This window comes from Triturus cristatus, chromosome 1_1 (genome assembly GCF_964204655.1).
Source record: "Triturus cristatus chromosome 1_1, aTriCri1.1, whole genome shotgun sequence".
NCBI lineage: Eukaryota > Metazoa > Chordata > Amphibia > Caudata > Salamandridae > Triturus > Triturus cristatus.
Genome location: NC_140579.1, coordinates 60270657 through 60291134, shown reverse-complemented (window position 1 = coordinate 60291134; position 20478 = coordinate 60270657). Strand labels below are relative to the sequence as shown.

The following is a 20478-nucleotide window of genomic DNA, read 5'->3' as shown; positions in this document are numbered from 1 at the left end:
AGAGAGAGATAAACATGTTGAATTCTGAGACATATGCAGGGTAATGCTGAGGACGAACATGAAAGATACAGTAGATGTACAACCAGGGTAGCCCCAACAAGTTCAGGTAGGTTCGAATAGGAGAGCGTAGGCCTGTAAGGCATGAATAGAGAACGCAAATAGCACAAACCATGGGCCTAAGGCAGGTTGACACCCGGAAGCCTAGGCATGCTGTGACCAAAAAAAGAGGGCCCCCACTCTGCCTATTCCTTACATTTGAAATTTACATTTACTGCCGTAGTGTGAGAATGCATTCCATAAAAAGGAATATAAAGTAGGGTTGCCAAAAGAAAAATGCCAGCCATGTGTTGTTTAAAGACCCTGAAAGACCTCGCCTTGTCACTAAATAGGGTTATAAGTAAAAATGTATGTATTAATTTGTAATGTGACTTTCTGTCTTTGTTCCCTTTAATTATCAGTCATGGATCATTCAGGCAGCCCTAGAACACAATTAAAAGTGTTTTCTATTTATATTTTCTGTTCGAAGTATGTACAGATAAGTGCTGAAAATACGTCTTTAGGTGACTGCTTATTTTTGTCCTGTACGGGGCATCAAAATAATGAGCTGGCAACCCTAATCATAAAACTGCAGGTTTGTTGCAGGCTCAACACATTATGATTGAAATTGCTTCCTCAGTTCCCATTATTATCATGCACAACCCTTGACAGTCGCTAGTGTGTGGCATGCGGATAATTCACCAGTCCATTTCTCTTGACCTTCGCAGGATACTGAGTTATATCTTGTGTACTTCTCATGTACATTGTCAGTCGAGCTTTTATGGAATTGCAGGTCTGGGTTTGTCTTTCAAAGTTTCAAGGTATTGTCAATTCTCAATTTCAAATGATCTTTATTGAATTTTAGGGAAAAGAAGTCAAAGAAGAAGAAAGAAAAGGAGAGGATCATAAGAGGAGGCGGCAACATGGCCGAGTATCACAATGTACATAATATGGTACTTCAAATGATCATAAAGCAATTACAGGCAACACATGTACATCTTGACAATAAAATAACCTCTTAATCACCAGCTCAAGAGAGGATGAAAAATAGAATGAGGAAAAGAACGAGAAAAAGAAAGCCAGAGGGGGAAGAGAAAAGACAGAAGAGACTGTCCAGAGCCTCGAGCCCTATACTTAACATAACATAATACAGTAAATATCTGGCAAGCACAATTTTCATAAATGTAAGGCCCACATAGCAATTATCATTCAAAATAAAGAGTTCATGGCGGCTTATGAGAAGCAAAGTATTCGTCCAGGGTAGACCACATTCTCCTCGCTGACGGTTACCAGGGTGATGTTATCTGCCCCCCTGAGGTGTGTGACCCAGTTCATCCAGCAAGTGTAGGAGGCCTTGCTAGTATCTTTCCAACTGGTGAGTACCATTTTAACTGCAGAAATCAACAATAGATCAAAAAGAGCTCGGTCATCCTCCGACTGCATATCCACCTGTAAAAAAGCAGTTACCACGGTTGGCAAATTCCCGGGGAAGTACACAATTAAATAGTTTATTCAGAAACAAGTAGACCGTATCCCAGAAGGGTTTCACTACAGAACAATGCAAGATAAGGTGAGCCAAATCTCCTCAGCCTTGATTACAATTCCAAGACATGTCATCCTCCCGGATCCCCATGGAAAACAGCCTAGCCGGTGTCCAAAAAGCCTTATGTAATAACCAGAATTTAGTTTGAGATAGAACTGGGGAAATCGTATTGTGTGAAACTGAACTCCATAATGAGGATCACGAGCCTTCGGTTAACCGAGTAGACGGAAGCAAGTTCCAGTAATCAACGACCTTAACATTAAGCTTTGAGGATTTGGGACGCAGAAGTTTGTTGATATGGGAGACCTGATGGCCAAGCTTATTAATTCTTGTTACAAATGTGGGCAACAATGGGGAACTAGGGTCAGTCTGGATTTTGCAACGGCAGCCCTCACTTTCAGGAAATTATAAAATTCTATATCAGCTAATTGATTTCTAGTTTGAAGTTCCCTGAACGTCATTGGGTATGCAGTATTTTCCAATTGATGGAGAAAAAAAAATACATTTTTTTCACCAGGTGTCAAGGAATAGGGGTTTACCATTATAAAGAATTTTGGTGTTTAACCAAAGCGATTCCGTGTTGGAACCCTTCATACTGACTTCCATGGTCCTATCTATTTTCAAGAGAGCTATTTTAGTGTTCTTAAAGATGGACCTAGAATGGGTGGTGACAAGACGATTGGCCGTGAGAATCGAAAGGTGGTTTATATTATTGAGGAGAGCCATTTCCACTTCCAGCCACACTGGTATATAGTCGCCAGGAGGAGAAACCCAAAGTAGGCCTTGTTTCACCAAAAAGGCGTATTGGTAGAGATGAAAGTCAGCCAGGTTAACGCCTCCCAGCGTCTTATCGAGCCTCAATTTTTTAATGCTAATTCTAGCTTTTTTCCCGCGCCAAAGGAAGGATGTTAAAAGAGTGTCTATATTATGATGAATGGATTCAGTCAGTATAAGTGGAAGCATACATATGAGGTAATTAACTAAAGGGGTGACCATCATCTTGATAGTCTCAATTCTCCCCCACCACGTGATAAATTTTGGGGACCAGGCGTCCAAAAGTTTCTTAATCTTAATTTTCTCTAGAAGCACCTTCTCATTTTGATACAGGGTGTCCATAATGTTATTTCCAAATACAATCCCCAAGTATTTAATGTAACCCGATTGCCATGTTAAACCAGAGTCCCCCAACATATCGCTAGTGCAAAACACGTTTAATGGTTTAACTTCCAATTTGTCTCTATTGAGTTTATACCCGGAGTGTATAGAATATAATGCTATTGTTTCCATCAGGGCTGTTATTGAAGAATCCAGGCGTTCTGTAACTATCAAAATGTCATCCGCATATGCGGCCACTTTGACTCGTACGCCATTGATATCAACTCCTATAATATCTGTGTTGAGTTTAATGGCCTGAATAAGAGGTTCCATTGCCAAGAGAAAAAGTGATGGAGATAAAGGGCATCCCTGTCTGGTACCCTGATAAAGAGGGAAGGCCTCCGAAAGTGACCCATCAACAGCTATACGACCAGTCGGTTTTAGGTAAAGTATTGTCAATTCTATTTCAGACCCTTCATAGCTGTTCTTTGTTCTTCAGCCATAGGCAGTTCCTGAGACATTAGGATCCCTCCTTGGCATTGTTCTGATTGCTGCCTCAGTTAAATAATCTGCTTTTCACAGTATTGTTACAAATGGCATAGCTTGTATGTTAAGAGTGTTTCACACTTTCTCATTAGAACTTAGAGAAAGACAATATAGAGTCATTTAAATGTTGGAGGTTTCAAATCAAAATATACTAGATTTCTGGGTGGTAGGGCAAAGTGGTAGATGGTGAGCAGTGCCGCCAGGGGAGGGGGCCCCCTCCATGTGCTTTGCAGGGGGGCCCCCTCAAGTTTAGTTACGCCACTGCCCACGAACAGACAGTCAGTCTGTGAAGTTTAGGAAGGGTACTGGTCACCAAAACACTCGCCTGCTGCAGCGACTTCTCACAGGAGCTCTCGGTAAAGGATTCTAATTAAGGACAAAGGAGCCGAGGGGCAGATTTACAAGCTCCTTGCGCCACTTTTGCGTCACTTTTATCATGGGAGAAGTGACGCAGAAGTGGCACAAGGGGCTTGTAAATATGCCCCCCCTCCGAGAGTTTAACACACACCATACAGCGCCACTGACTCCGTACTGAGCTTCGGTGCGCTATGCACAGGCCCCGAAGAGAGACGCTGCTCTCCTGGACCTGCCCAGATGCGCCCGTGCAGGACTGTGGCTCGTACCAGAGGGCGCTTTAATACCACACACCAGACACTAGGCGCTACACACGGGACACGCATTAATGACTCCGAATAAGGTAAAGGACAGAAATTCCCTGATCCGTCAGTCCTAGGGTCTGGTTACGTGGATGGTGTTACTGCCCCTCAATTATTCGTCTCTGAAAACATGACCTTTAACCCAGGAAGTGTCCTCTCTTGGAGGAGGCAGACCAACCTTTTTGTTTGACTTCTGTGTTGACGATCGTGTCTTGTGCAGCTGACATTGTACCCCACTGTACCGCATTACTAATGCCGGTACTAGTAGGGGTATCATACTGTATGTATCTCTTCTACATAATTTGCCACAGTAAATGTTTAATACGAGGCGCCCTGACTCCCTCAGCCTCGCTCACGCTTTATTAACATCCTAAAAGAAATGCAAATGAAAATCATTCACTGGGGAGACCTCGGCTGCCTCTCCCCCTGAGCCCGTGCAGTGCATGGTGGGTCAGGGGGGCTCTTTTTCTCTTCCTTGTGGGAGGGGGGAGGTGCAGCAAGGGCCGCGAGGTGGCATCACAGAGTCCTATATTTACCACCATTGGGGCCAGGGCGCATCACTCCGCTCACTTCTTCTTCTTGTGCTAATATTTAATCCCCCTCCTTCCTGCCCCCCCAACAGAAGTGATGTACAGGTGTCTGAGGAGGGGCAACTCGCTGCACCTACAGGGTCCTGCTGTTCTGTGCTGTACACAAACATCCAGTGCCTAATTTGTAAAAGAATAAGTGTCAGGTCCAAAGGTTTGCTCAGAAGCCCACAGCTGGCCCTATTGTTATGTTATGTTATTGATATTTGTAAAGCGCGACAAATACCCGAAGGTGCCCTGGCGCTATCTAGAATATCCTGGAATTCCTGAAACAGAGAGACCTAAAAGACAGATGACAGGGGTTACTCATTGAGGAACAGCCAAGTCTTAAGTTCCTTTCTAATTGACAGAAGATCTGTCATGGTCCTCAGATAGAGAGGAAGGTCGTTCCAAGCCTTGGCGGCACCATAGACAAAACTTCTGCCACCCCAGCGAGCTTTCCTAATGCGCGGGCCAATTTAGCCTCTCTTGACCGCAAGCTTCTTCCCGGGACATACCATTGTAGTCGGTCCTTTAGAAATACTGGGCCTAGGCCATGCAGCGCCTTGAAAGCCATAGACAATGCCTTGAATCGTATTCGGCTTTTGACAGGGAGCCAGTGCAGGGTTTTTCTTTCTAAAGTAGCCGAGGAAAATCTCGAGGAGCCTGTAAGTAATCGGACTGCCGCATTCTGCAGAATCTGTAATTTACTCAGTGCTGTATGTTGCAAGTTCAGATAGAGTCCATTACAGTAATCCAGTCTAGCCAAAACCAGCCCCCTGACCACCATGTGCCTACTATCCTGGGGCAACAGGGGTAACACTTTCCTCAGCATTCTGATGATGTACATAGTTTTAGAAGTCACCTCCTTTATATGATACTCTAACGTCAATCTGTCGTCGAGTATTATGCCAAGGTTTTTTGCCTTTACAGCTGGGACTGGAAGCGTACCCATAGAATCGGGCCAGCAGGCCGGGGTCCAGAAATTGGAGGTATTGCAGAACAATATTACCTCCGTTTTGTCCGAGTTCAATTTAAGACAGTTCTTAGCCATCCAGCTCCCCACTGCTAGCATACACTCCCGCAGACGCCCTTCCGTATCAACCTCCCCCCCTGGAGTCAGAGAAACCACGATTTGTGTATCGTCTGCGTAGGAGGTGATACCAAATCCATATGAGCTTATAACAGGTGCCAGTGCGCTCACATAAATGTTAAAAAGGGTAGGGCTAAGCGATGACCCCTGAGGGACTCCACAAGGTGTAGAAAATGGTTTCGACTGGAACTCCCCCAGAGTCACCACTTGTTTTCTGTCTGCTAAAAAGGATTTAATAAGGTCCCATGCTTTACCACCGATTCCACACGCCTTTAAGCGACTAAGGAGTATTGAGTGGTGGACCGTGTCGAATGCCGCGGACAAATCAAGCAGAATCAGCGCTGCCTTACCTCCCTGATCTCTTCAGTGGCTTTAATCAAAGCAGACTCTGTACTATGACCTGGCCTAAAGCCATATTGAGTGGGGTCTAGCACCTGAGTGTCATCCAAGAAGAGATTGAGTTGTCTGTTCATGAGTTTTTCGACCAGCTTAGCCGGTAGAGGAAGTCTGGCTATCGGGCGAAAACTATTAGGATCATTAATTGGAAGGTTGTTTTTTTTAGTAAAGGTAAAATCGATGCTAGTTTCCACTGCCTTGGAAAGAGGCCAGTTTCAAACATAAGATTAAATATACCTGTAAGCCTAATCACAATCGGACCCGAAGCTAATTTAGCCACCTTACTGGGGCAGAGGTCAAAAGGAGAACCTGAGTTAGCCTCCATCAAGATTTTTTGTGTGTCCAGTGAAGAAACTGACCGGAATTTATCAAAGGTCGGGCAGGAAGTGCGATCTAACCTCGGGCCCTCCCTGCTCAAGTCCATAATACCGGTACTTCCCTCACTGAAAACCCCAAAAATGACTTCCACCTTAGCTAAGAAAAATTCAGCCAGGTCTTCGCATAGCCGTTGGCTCGGTTGAACCGGCCTCGGCTTCGGTGCTGCCAACATAGCCACCGTCTTGAACAATTATTTTGCTGCGTTTTTTGAGTCCAAAATCTGAGCGGCAAAATATCTTTGTTTGGCCGTTGCAATTACCTGTTTATAGGTCTGCAGACTGGTTTTGTAAGCTTTTCTCTCGGTTTCATTATAATTGCTCCTCCAAGTGCGTTCAAGCTGCTTACAGATGAGCTTTTGGGTCCTGAGCTCCTGCGAGCACCATGGAGCGGAGGGGTGTGCTCACTTTGGCCGTAGCACTTTAATCGGGGCTAGTCTATCGCAAGCCTGCTGCAACCAGCCCGTATAGTTTTGACAAGCTCTATCCACTTCTACTGGCACACAAGCTGCTGAGGAGGATAGCGGTTTATCAAAAGAAACTTCCTCCACCTTATTCCAGGCTCGAGTTTTTATACTGTCCTTGCGACCTATGGTTTTCTTACCAAGATTGCATAGTAGTATCTCAAATTGAACTGCGGCGTGGTCAGACCAAGCTAGAGGGAGAAGGCCCTGGAAGTAAAGATTACTTTGGTTAGAGAAAATCCCATCCAGGGTATGCCCTCCCATGTGCGTTGGGCCTACAAACCGCAGCCTAAGATCTACTGACTGCATTAGATCCTGCAAAGCCATGGTGTCCCCATCTTCCGTTAGTTCTAGATGGAAACTAAAATCTCCCAGGACTGTAACGGCCCTGGAAAGCATCCCCTCCTCCAGTAAAGTACCAACGGAAGTTAGGAAGGCATTTCGGATCCCAGGTGGCCTATATAATAGACAGCCCTTAAAAGATTGGTGATGGGTTAACATAAGTTTAAAAAATAGGGCTTCGCAGGTGTCCATAGGAATAGGCTGGAAGGATGCTTTAATAGAGTGATGATAGATCACCGCCAGGCCTCCGCCTTTCCTTAACGGCCTATCCAGTGTGTAACAGAGAAAATCCGGAGGGGTGGCCTTCACAATATTTGGCCCTGCGGATGGATCAGTCCATGTTTCAGTAATGAAGGCCACCTTGACCTCAAGTTCCTCCATAAGTCTGGCACACTCGAGGCTATGCTTGACTAGGGACCTTGCATTTAACAAAATGCAAGCTAATGAGCGATCCTTCTTGGTCTCGGCCCCTCCCCTCTACCCCTCCTTGATGGAGATGGGGATGTTTAGAATCCTCGGAATACTGGAGGCGCAACCTGGGCAGTAATCAAGGGGAGTTATGGGTAAAGCCTTACGTACAAGACAAAGGCAGTTCAAGGTATTCTCTTTTCTAAGCCTCTGCAAGGTTAGGGTAACATATCTGAGGACTGGCTCAGTAACCGGGCCAGAACCACCAGAGTCCCTGGCGCTGGCCCGGCGCGGACGGGCGCAGACGGGCTTGCCTTAGGCGTGCCAGCGGCGCGCCCGCGCCAGGTCGTGGATTTATACGCAGTCAGGGAGCCTAGCCCGCTGACCTGCGTTCTACCAAAATGGTGGCCCCAACTAGAGCTCCGCCTCTATCCCAAAAATGCCCCCGTAAGATCTGCCTCAATGATTAAATGAAGAAGATGCTAAAAACACAAGGGTTAAAAACAAATAGCAGCAATATTTATAAAAGAAAACTGTGCAAATATGCAGCGAAACGGCTCACAAGTCACTCGCTCATACTCCCGTCTCAGGCCTCAGGAGATCTAGACGCTGCGCGCTCGCGCCAGGTCGTGGATTTATACGCAGTCAGGAAGCCTAGCCCGCTGACCTGCGTTCTACCAAGATGGCGGCCCCAACTAGAGCTCCGCCTCTATCCCAAAAATGCCCCCGTAAGATCTGCCTCAATGATTAAATGAAGAAGTTGCTAAAAACACAAGGGTTAAAAACAAATAGCAGCAATATTTATAAAAGAAAACTGTGCAAATATGCAGCGAAACGGCTCACAAGTCACTCGCTCATACTCCCGGCTCAGGCCTCAGGAGTTCTGAATGCCAGGGTACCAAAGTCCAAGGCCGCGCAGTCTTGATTTCACCTCCGGGCTCTTTAATCCACCATCAGACACTCTCTGCTCCTTTATCTCACTCTTGTAGGTTCCTGCTTTCTCCACTTGTCACTTTTTCACGTATTCTCTCTTCCTCCTAATCCCCCCTTGGGTTTTTTACTCTACCCTTGTCATGGTTCAATGTCTGACGAGTAAAAATAAGTGCTGGTCCCCAAAAAGAAAGTGCTGATGGGTCCCACCTGCAACCACCGGCTCAAATTAAGCCCAAATCAACATCTTACCCTTGCTTGACAACTGAAAAAACTCAGGAAAGGAGAAGAATAAAAGAATATGTGAAAATGAGAATGCAAGACAAAGATAACACAGGCAAGGCACTCCATGGTAACATCTCTCCTATTAGTCACCTCGGACCTCTAATATTGCAAGAAAATCAGTGCCTTTTAGTTCTGTCATGGTCTGGCCAGCTCTAGTCTCTAGACAACATAAAGGAATGGTCCTCTAAAGTTTGTCAGCGAATGTCGTTGTCTTAGCTTTTGATTCTTGCTGCTCGACCGGCCCTGGGATCCGGTGGGGTGGAGGGGGGGGGGGGAGGGTTTGGGGTGCTAGCAAAAAGCACTGCTCCCGCTTTTCTTATAGGGTCGATATTGCAATGCAATGTGCTGCAAAACCGGCCCCCAGTAAGAAAAGAAAAGCAGGCCCACAGGCATAAAACCGGCCCAAACCCCTCTGCCCCACTGAGGAAATGCCCGGTGCCCTCTACGGCCAGTCCGGCCCTGACTGTGAGGATGTGATGTTCCTACGGGAAGGTTGAAGGTTTTTTTTTTCCACCTGCGGCAATCTGGTCTGGCTCTTTCTTTCAAACACCAGTTGAGTGTGGTGATGTTTCCTGAGCCTGGCTGCCTTCTTTTGTGGGACAAGATGTTTCCAAAGAATGTGAGCTCTTCTTTTTCGTGTTCACACTTGTCTGGATTCAGAGTCAATTCAACACCTTTGTGCTGGAGGTCTCACCTACAGCATCGGGAACCTCAGTGACCCTGGGTTTAGGAGCACCAGCATGGGATCCGGTTAGTTGCCAACCATCCGGCTAGCTCTCTGAACCCCAGGGCCAACAGCCTGAGTTGGCATTATCTTGCCGACCATGAGTGGCATCTCCATCCGGAGCTGATGCAGAATCTCTTTGCCCTGTGCAGCACCTCTCAGGTTGAACTGTTTACCACATTTGATAAGGGCCCTTGTCTACAAGTGTGTGCCCGTCAGTTTCCACTGTGGGAAATCCTGGGAAGCAGTTTTGGTTTACGTAGTGTGTTAGAACTGTAGCCTTAGGGGGGTCTTCCTCTCAACTTTTTGCCCTCCTTTTCCATTTTTTGCTGATCTAGTTTTTGCTGGTGTTAGGACTCTATGCACTTTACCACTGCTAACCTGTGCTAAAGTGGGTGCGTTCATTCCTTAAAACATGCTACTTTTGGCTTCTCCCCGATTGGCATATTTAATGTACTTAAAAGGCCCTAGTAAAGTGGCGCTGCATGTGCCCAGGGCCTGTAAATTAAATGGTACTCGTAGGCCTTGCAAACATCTTAGGCCTGCAATTGCAGCCTGTGTGTGCGGTTTAAATGCCCTGTCGACCTGGCCAAATAACCTTCTGGCAGGCACAAACCTTCCCTTTTTAGGTGGAGCCTACAGCGCTTGCGCTGTTGCAAGACTGTTGTATCTCCTCTGTGGGCTTTTGGCACACCCATTATTGTTATTTGATATTTGTTGTGCCATCGAGAAAGGCTGACTTTTTATTGGTGCATTCTTTGTAATTGTACCTCATTTGGGTGCTTGGTTCCCTCCCAATCATTTTCACGAAGTAGTTATTTTTTTTGTTGCCCATTGTTCATGCTTCCTCTTGCCACGTTGCACGATTGTCCCTTCTCCCGTCTGTGCATCGCAGCCTCAGGGTTCCTTCTCGTTGTCCTTCTGTTCGTTCTAAACAGCTGTGAACACTCGCTCCGTCCTTCCTGCTTGGTTTTTTTTCATTGTGGGAATTTCATATTTTTTACACGCATCATGGAAATATTTTATTTTTAGCAGCTTGTTATATAGCGAGAACTCGACTTAAGGTATTGGAGCACTTTACATGAACACCAGTTACGTTACACAGGGAAATATTCAGTTTTATGAAAGAGCAATGCAAAAATTATTGAGGGAGATACGGTTTGCCACCTTTTTTCAGGATGACATTCTAGTATAGGGGAAGGACTGGATAAAACATGAGTTGACTTTGCACAGAGTTTGTATATTTTGAAGGAAAGTGGCCTAACTATTAAAAGTGGGAAATATAAATTGGGTTCTGATAGTGTACATTTCTTATGGCTCCATATTAGTTGCAAAGGTGCGACTCTGAAGGGAAGCTTGGTGAAAAGTGTGAAAGAGGCACCCAACCCAAGCACCAGGTAACAACTTTCTTCATTTTTAGGGTTGGCCAACTATTGTGCCACATTTACCTACTATCATTGAGATGAATAAAATAAATGATGGTGCTGCTGCAGAGACAGCAGAGAAGAAGTACTAGCATAGACTTAAAGGTGGTCGGAGTATACTAAAAAGAACTCCTTAACTACGATGTAGCAGAAAAAGAGACCCTTGTCTGTTACTGGGGTCTTACTCGTTTCAGACAGTATGTATTGGGCTAGGAATGTATAGTACAAACTGACCACAAACCATTTGTTGATCAGATGACAGCCAAGTGGGGACAGTAGAGGGGCATACCCGCTCCCCGCACATTGCAAACTAGTTATTTAGGCTGCTGTTGCTTCACCAACTCTGCACTAAGGGGGATGAGCTCAAACTGGTCATGAAGGGCACCATTTATAGGATGCAATGACACCCACCCACCAGGGTGGCGTGCTTCATCATCGGCCCATGCTCTTTGCTAGGTGGATGCTGAAGTACCCGGCGGACCCTTGAGGGGCCTCTTTGTCAGAGCTCTTCTAATCTCAATGCCAGGTTTCCACCAAACAGAGGGATGGCGCCATTTTCGGAGGTGTGGGGGAGTGTAAAATTGAGTGGTGTGTTAAAATTGGTTATGGGCAATTTGTTATCTATTTCATAAAAAAAAAAAGGCATTTAATCTTTGAATGCCATTTGTGAAGTTTGTACGCAAATAGTGGCAGTGGGAGGAGTCAGATGGGGGCTGAGAGAGGCCCATGGAGGTATGAGAGTGTGCAGCTCCATTTTCTCTAAGTGAAGATACGAAAAGAAAACGGAGACACTGCAGAAGAGAATCATAATGAATGGTTCATACGAACTACATGGCCCATGTGAGATTGGTGTCGTGTGAATAGGGCTCTCAGACTCGCTTGTCTGTGTGATTTGGAGAGAGATCAGACCTTCTCTGGGTGGCATCTGGGTGAGGCCACCAGCTAGTGCTGCGGCTGTGCTCAATGCAGCAGTGTCTCTTCTACTCGTGACTGGGGATAACTGATGCTGTTGAGATCAGCCATCAGAAGCTAACATCGATAGCAGAAAGGTCATTATGGGGGGCCACCCCAATGTCCTCTTCAGCGGAGCTGAAAGGGCAGAGCACTGCCCGACGGTATTCATGGGTCTTCCTGGGCCGTTCCAGGGGCTCGGGTCCGGGCAGAGTTCTTCAACACTGACTTTCCTTCCATGTCTGCCAGTCAAGGAGCAGAGCCGCAGTCGGAGGGAAGCGCCTTTGTTCGTCGGCACCTCAGAAGCACTATAGTGCCAGTAATGACTTTAGTAGCATTCTGTCAGTCGAGAATAAGCACACACTTGGTGATCCTGGAAACCTCAGTATAGTGGATATCGGTAGGAATGCAGGTGCCAGTGGCACCTCGGCAAGGGCTCCAATTACTCACCCAAGACGGAGACCGCCTCAGCACGTCACAGCTCATAGTATCGCCATTGGCACCCCTCAGTCCCCCCTCCAACAAAATACATTACCCAATAATAACACACACTCAGACTGTTTGATTGGGTACAAAATGCTGCAGGTTTATTACATACACCGTTATGTAATAGGTGGGTTATCTTACGGGCGATCCAAGGGCAGGCAACCAACTGGGCCGCCTGCCCGCCTGATGAGCCGGGCAGCACTGGGGCGAACCCCGCCTGTGCTGCCGTCCAAGTGATACTCTTCCAGGATCACGTGACCGTTGGTAACTTCTACTCACGCCCCTTCCCGGGGCGGAGCGTAGCATACCAAACCCCCGGTTGTTCAGGCCCACAACCGCCCGAAGGACTAGCGGGGCACCAACACGGCTTCCGGGACCCTCCCATGAGGCTCCTCGGATTTGGCTCTGGCACCCCCTATGGTGCCGCGCAGAAGTACCCTTGGTACCGGCCTGCTTCCAGATCGCCTTGTAACTCCGCCACAGCTCTGGAGGCGGCCACTGTCGCCGCCAGAGCCCCCCACCAAAGCAGCTATAGTTTTACCTGCCCTTCTCCTGTCTGGAGCTTCCTGCGATCCAGATGAAAGAGAACTATCCCTGCTGGTTATAGGTGGCCCCATCTATATCCCAAGCCCCTGACGCTATCCTGGGTCAGATAGTCTGATGAAACAAAAGACCCGTTAGGCCTGGGAAGTTGTGCCGAGAACTAATCACCCCCATGAGGGAAAGTTCCACTGCTTCAGTTGCCTCGGCCCGATCCCAGTCTGGGCGGGGGCGAAGCCGGCACCCAGGCTCACAAAGCCCCATCTATTTGCTGCTCTCACCTGGCTGCCGTCCTGCTAGCGCCGAGTGTGTCTGAACACCAGCGTGCCAATCTATGGGACAGCAGCCCACTTGCTAGATGACTACTCCCCGCCCGCCTGCCTACTCTGGCTATTCTGGCAAGGGGGAATAACTTCCTTTGAACAGTCCCTGTGCTTGCCAACTGAAGGCGCACAGGAATGTCCATGACTCAGCGTACTGTGACAATGAGCAAGCCTGCCCTCCAGCACTTGCCCTGCAACCCTTATCCCTGCAGGGAATTTCGCCCACTCAGCTCCCTCTGGGGAGCCCCCTAGGCATACCCGCATGAAGAATCTGCCTGATACAATGCAGGGCGTACTATCTGTACTATGGTGCCTAAAATGTGATGCAGGAGATGCCATGCACCGCCTAGGTCATGGGCACCATAGGGAGCCCCGCATTTCCCCTCCGGCGTGCCTCTAACTGGGCCTGGCTCCCCCAGCTGAAGTGCTCCTACCGGGCTGTGTAAATGCGGCCCAGGATGACATTAATCATCATCTTGGTGTGCTACCACAAACTGTATTGGTCATGAGAACCTTGAGAAGCACACCGTTTACACCTGTGCATACCCTGCGATTGGACCGCCTCCACCCCGCTGCAAGGCCCGAGAGACATATATATTCCCCCTATCTACCTGGTTTTTGCCCCCTGGTGCCCGGCTGGTTGCCGCTCTGTGGTTTCGTGAAGCGCGCGTGCCCCCGGGGCCCGCTGTCACCGACCAGCCGGTGTCCGCCTTGCTGTTACTTGTCTATCGCCAACTGCCCTTGCTTGGATTGGAAGAATGCGAGGTGCTTTCTAAGGACTGTGGATTAAAAGCTCCAACCTAGTTTGACCCCCAAAACTCAGGGAAAACCAAAGTAGTAATTATGCAGTTCATGGTATATCTACCCCAGCGTTGACTATCCCCGTGTCAGTGATACTGGTCACCGAAGATGCCCCTTCCAATCTTCAGCCCCTAGCAGGAGAACCAAGGGGGCAGGCAAGCCTGTAGGAGACAGGCGGGGAACCTTCTGTGCAACTACTTGCCCTTATCCAGAATAAAGGTAATGCCAGGTCATTAATACCCTGTTGCCAATAGGCTCTAACGCAGTGTTTACTAACTTTTATACGCCGCAGCACCCCTGTTAGATGGCACGGCCACCACCCGCCTGCTGTCCTGGCTAAGGCGCGGGTAATTATGTCTTACTGGGGCGACCCAAAACCTACCCATGGTTGCAGAGGGATGCCCCACCCAAGTACATGGTATTCGTCTATTTGGTGCCAGCCGATGTTTGAATAAGGCCCTCGTGCCGGGTGCCGCTCAGCGTTTCGCAGCGCCTCTCTTTGGGTTGTAACTACCAGAGTGCGAGTGCAATTATACTTCCCACTGAAGGGCTGTTAACCAGTGGCAAGGCAGGCAGACCCTGGGCATAAGAACAGATTTCGAGTACGTCCCTCACCCAGCCTATGTGTCCCACAACACTTTTGCTACAGTATCCCAACATGCCAAGAAGTTAGCCACGTACTTGGATAAGAGGACAGTGAGTAACATCCTCAACACTTGCCCCTTCTGCAATAGAGAAGCCAACTGTACAGGTCGTGCTCTAACCACATCTTCCCAGCCTGGCGAATGACAGCACCCATTCATAAAGCTCCTGTGCTGGTGGGAACAAAAATTGTTTCACATTACCACTTCTGACTAATTGAATACCTTCGCCCAGTGGTATCTGGCGCTGACTAACATAAGGTGCTTTGATTACCTGCCTGCTCATAATCTGTGGTCATGTGACGTGGCTGGTGGGGAGCTATCCCTGAACCTAACTGAAATTGAAAACCCTGGAGCTGCAGCCATGAAAGCTTATTAACTGAAGACCAGTGGACCGGGGCAGCTCCAGGAGTTTGTACTCGCAAAGCTGAGTCCTGAGAACGATCGACGCCTTTAGGGTAGCGGGGCATGTTCAAATTGGTCCCTTAATATCCTTCTTATCCCCATCGTGGATGGCCCCCTAATTGTATGTAGCCATCCGCTGGTACCCACTCCTTGTGCTTGCAAAGGACGCAGTCCTTGATCACGTTGGTGCCAACCAAGAACTGGTTTCTGTTCGATCCTCTCACCTGTGGGAGCAAAACTAACGTCAATGGTGTCAATACCGACCCACAGCGCTTCACTTGACGACCCCGGTATGCCTACCTGCACAGCTTCCCCCTGCGCTTCTTAGGCCATGTGTTCCACACTTACCATCACTAGCAGGTTTCACTGGTAAAACAGAACCTCCTGTATGCTAAGTGGGCGGGTCACCTATTATTTCTGTACTAATGGTGAGCTGCTGCTGTGTAACCATGCTGAAAACGCGCCACCACCCTGAATATTGTATGCAAACTCATTTTAGAAATTGGAAGGGTGTGCCCGTGTACTGTCAGTTCCTTCCCTTAAGTGGGCATAGAAGGGGTGCTGGACTTTATCAAAACCAACGCTGCTCCCAAACAGGGGCCCTCAATTAAGTGTTTACCAAGGGCAGCTGCTAATACTACCGCATGCGCTGTAGTACGCAAGTAGGCATTCCTGCCTCAAACCTTAAAATGCCATGTTAAAGCGCACCAGAGCCAAAGTAGCTACCTTTAGTCTCACTTTGCACTTTGGCGAATGGCCAGTGCAAAATTGCATCATACCTTAAGGTCCCTGACTGGAACCATAAAAACCCCTGCATTTTATCGGTAGCATGTATCCACTGTGTGCTAGCTCTGCCTTTCCTGGGGGCAGCTGGGTCACTGGAACTTAGTATGCCCACAGGGCTGGACTACGACTATTTGTTTTCTTAAATTCTCTAAAGGGTTATATATGGCGCGACTGCGACCCGAGGCGTCGGGTCACCGAGCAGCACTCTAAATGAGCACCAGTTCCGTAACTTGAGGACCGTACATATTGTAAGGCACGGGGAGGTTCAGTGATTTGCCTAGGATTCCAGGCTGTTGGGCATTGTTGCAGTGACTACAAATTGTGAGCTAGATTTTCGCCCAAAGAATTTTCACACATAATAACTAAATTTCTCAAATTTGTGACTGTCATATGCTCCCTGCTGTGTTATTTCCTGCTTGCCGGTTAACCTTGGAGCGGCTGGTGTGGGCCTCCCTGTGCTGTGACCCCGCACCGTCACCATCGTAACAGGCGGTCAGGAGCTTGTTGCCTCCGGCGACTGCGAGCAGCCATGTGCGCCCCAAGATCTCAATGATCTGAACCCCCAATGCTGATTGCCGAAAACTCGCATCGCCATTTGCTACGGATAAGTAGCTGGCAGGGTGTGCCGGCCTAGCGCTGCGTTTGTTGGGGGAGAACTCTACATGGGGTGTCGGGGCTGCCTAACTCGTGCTTCCCAGTAATAAAGTTTTCAGGCAGGCCGCAGGCTATTAGCAAGGAGAGGTCACAACCAGCCATGTGCGCCTCATCGTAATTCCCGGCGCATCAGAGCACAGCCGGGCTCGCCGCAACATACACCCACAGGGTCTAATTCCGGTACGTAACGGTTACCCACATAGTCCCTCCCTACAGCCTTCCTCAAGATGTGAGTCTGCATGGGGCCCTGTTGGGATCCACTCATGGCATAGGCTCGGTGGTGATTAATATCACTCAGCTGCCTCGACCTTGCTTCCCGCAGCACCGTGACTAATCAACCGAAGTTGCCGCGGTTGACTGAACCGGGCACCCCGCACTTCCGAAGCCGCCCCAGCATGGTGAAGCTGGGGCGAAAGCAGCTTGTCTGTGGGGCCGGGGAGGGCCCAAGGGCTGTCCAGGCACTCTCCCCGCAAATGCTGGCTCGCTGGATGAAGTCCTCGCCATTGCGCCGCTCGCTGCACCCCCCCCCCTCCGGCACGCCGGGGCCACATCTGTGACCGCGCGCCCGGTGTGATTGTGGCTGGTGGGGTGCAATTATACCTTGGCCCATCGGGGCTCGAACCCGTGACCCGTAGGCCGCACATGTGTGTACCGACACCTCTAGCCGAAGCAGATCAAGGGTGGACACCTCGATTCGCTACTATGCGCCTTAAGTGAACCTCTTTGCTTGGGGATGCGAACCACAGCCAGCCCGCTCACCGCGCGCTGGAGTTGGGATCACCTGATCGGGGAGGGGCCAGCTGAAATTCCTCTCAACTCTGCCCCGCAGCGGGCCACAAACACAGCTGTACAGACTAGCACTGAGCCGGCGGACCTCCTGCGGGGCCGGGCCACAGGGTATGCAGCAGGGGCAGAGTAAGTACCGCACGGGCATCACCGCGAGATGGGATGGAGAGAGGAGGGGGGAGGCAGTGCCTGCACTTACCAGCCTCCTGTATCCAGAAAGCCCGCATCCCGACCAGGCGACAAGGGGGTTGTTTAAATATCATTTATCCATAACTGTCATGTTATACCGGCCCTCTCTGAAAGCCCCTGCTGTCCCGACATGACATTGTAAATTTGTTTCTCTGATCTCCCTCAGGCCCGGCTTTAGCGCTCGTGGCTCCGGTGCGACAATGCTTGTCCGCGCCCCCAATGACCACCTCCATTACGATTCTTCATAACCATCCTGTCACAGTGCCCCTAGAGCCTCCGTAACTATTCAGTCTCAGGTGCATTTAATTCATTTTCTAGCGCCGCTCCTATCAGTGTAAGGTGTCGGAACACTTTACATCACACAGATTACATAGAGACAATCAGTCCTTAGTGTGTATATCAATGCATAGGAAATGTTACATAAGAGGGAGGACAAGAAGGTGTAGGAGTCACAGGTCATCCGTGCAGGTAGGCAGGATAGTTTAAGAGTGCTTGGTCGGGAGAATCAGAAACTTAGAATTCAAAACCTAGCACCATGGATGGGGGGTTCTCTTTGATAATAGGAATAAGAATTGATTTCTACCAAGATGAACCCCTTCTGCAACATTAGGATAATGAAAAATTGGGGGTAATCCTCAGGCTCTAGCCTATACCCTCTAGGTTGCATGCATTTTTGAGAACAGTTACTTGCTCACTGTTCTTCATTAGGATTTTAACTCAAAGAGCTAGCAACAATATGGTTTCTCAAAACCCACAAACCTATTTACATTACATTGTATGCACTTTGTGGGCTGCACCTTCTTTGCAGCAAGCATAGTAACCCTCTGCGCTACCTTACGATGAGTAGAAGCTACCATTACACAAAACTTCGATCTCTCCCTCATTCTCTAATAAGTGCATTAATCACTGCAGTCATTTAAATAATTTATTGGTGGCTGAAAATTCTCGGACTCCAGGAAAGCAGCAGGTGCTTTAAAATCATCATATTAGCACACTGCCCGAAGTCAGCACCCGATGCGGTGGCACCGGTCGCACCGCCCTAGAGTCGGCCCCGCTCTCCCTTTAACACGCCGCACGGACCCCGACCCCAGAATTAAAAGTTGTGAATTGAGGAGAGAGCCGGCGTGAGGTGTCTAGAGTCATTATAAAGCGATGTAAATACAGTCTATGGCTGGCACTACGACCTGTTACTATGGTGCAGCCTCGGGGAGGGGTATTTCTTGTCTCGTTGGCTGTCGTGCCTCTATCTGTTGGCCTGACGTGGTCATCCCAGTGTAAGCGCAAAACCCGAGCTGGGGACCGAGTTCTGTCTATGGCTAGTGCGGGGTGAGCTCCCCTAGACCCCTCTTTTGTATTTGGGTGTTACATTTATCCCAGTTGGTGCTTGCGTAGCCCCAGAAGCCTGTGCGCCCCTTGCAGAGGTACAAAAGTCATTGGTAGTGGTGGGATCCGAACCCACGCCTCCGGAAAGAGACTGAAGCTTTCACGATGCAGCTTAGACCACTCAGCCATGATCCGGTCTACAACAAGCGTGGGCGAGCGGAATCACACACAGGTTTTTTTTTCCAGAATGTTAGCGGGGGGGGCAGCCATTGAGGGTTAAGTCGAACTTGTACCACCACACGAAGCCCCCCGCCCCTCTTTCGCCAGCTGAGGGGCGTGTCCTGAAAGTGATTCAAACCAGCAGCACTGCAGCAGCCGCACACGAGCAGCGGGAACTGGCGCCCCTGCCCCAGCATAGTGCGGCGCATCCCTCCCTGCAACAGACACCACCGTTCCGCACGGGGGGGGGATCTCAGGCGCACCAAACTTCCCTGATGGCTCGGATGCCACCCGACACAGCGACGAGGCATGGCCACGGTGTGTCCGGCTTCAAAGAGTCACCCAAAACCTAGCGTGGACGCTGAGGCCGACCCCCGTGGGGTTCTACAACTAGCGGTCTGGCCCACTGCGCCGCTTGCTGCCCCTTGCAGCCTTGCGACTGGAGCCCTCAGAGGGCTGCTAACGGGACGGGCTGTGCCTGGAGGGTGAAACGAGGAGCTAGAGAAGCTCCGTCGTCTGCACTTCCTGGACAGGAATGCGCGGCGTGAGGCCGGGAAGCTAGAAACCCCCCCCCAGCCCTGCCCCTTGCCACAACTCCCTGCCGAAGGCACCAACCCGGCGGGCCTCCGGGGGGCCGGACCTGGGAGCTCGAAACTGGGACGGGGTCCCACAACGGCAGTGGCCTATGTGGTGGCCCTGGGGAAGGTTATGGGTGATTGACTCTCACCTCGCTTCGAAATCGGCAGACCTCACGACCTCTGGGACCGGGTCCAGCCGCCCGACCATGCGGCGTGCGGGGCGACAAGAGGTCGCTGGCATGGTGGGGAGGGCTATATAGCCTCCCCCCACGCCCAGAGGAGCCCCGGAAGTGACGCCCGTCGCGTCACTTCCGGACAGGAAAGAGAAGGGGGACACCGGCCGGAGTCCCTGGCCCCCCCGGGAGGGGGAGGCGGGGAGGGGTGACCGGTGCCCAGGAGACACTAGGGCGCCGACCGCTTTAGTGGCCCCATGCAGGAGCCACAGTCAGCGGCAAGTCTCAAGACTATTGGTGTGGTGTCCCCTGGTACGAGGAATTTGGATAATGTTTCTGTCAGCGAGGCCCTTGGTTTTGGTTTTGCAGCACGGAGGAGTTGAATTTCCACAAACTCTGTGTGACTAACCAAAACGGTATAGATGGTGGTGAAGGTGGCGGCGCCCACAATAACAACTCTATGGGCAATGATGCAGCCTGCATGGCCAATTGCCACTCCTGCAGTGTACTGCTCTGTCTTATCCAATCCTACAGTAGAAACAACTTGTAGTGGGCTTAGCATGCTGAATCAGCAAAGTACACCTCATTCAGGTGCTAGGGCGGGCCTCTCTGCCTTGTAACTGGGGGTCAGACCCTGTCATCTCTGTTACTCCAAATAATCCTCGGGTGGCTATGGCGGTGAATTCATGGACCGCCTTAACCCCCTGAGCAAAAAAACGATGGATTTAGGCCCATATCTCT

At 49.6% G+C, this 20478-nt stretch overlaps 1 long non-coding RNA gene across 1 annotated transcript; it reads right to left on the bottom strand.

Moving 5' to 3' along the window:
• Positions 1-873: 873 nt before the first annotated feature.
• LOC146869398 (uncharacterized) lies at positions 874-19783 on the bottom strand. The gene is made up of 2 exons (XR_014959517.1): positions 19714-19783; positions 874-1485 (listed from the first exon to the last, which is right to left on the bottom strand). It is a non-coding gene; the product is annotated as an uncharacterized LOC146869398 (long non-coding RNA).
• Positions 19784-20478: the final 695 nt, after the last annotated feature.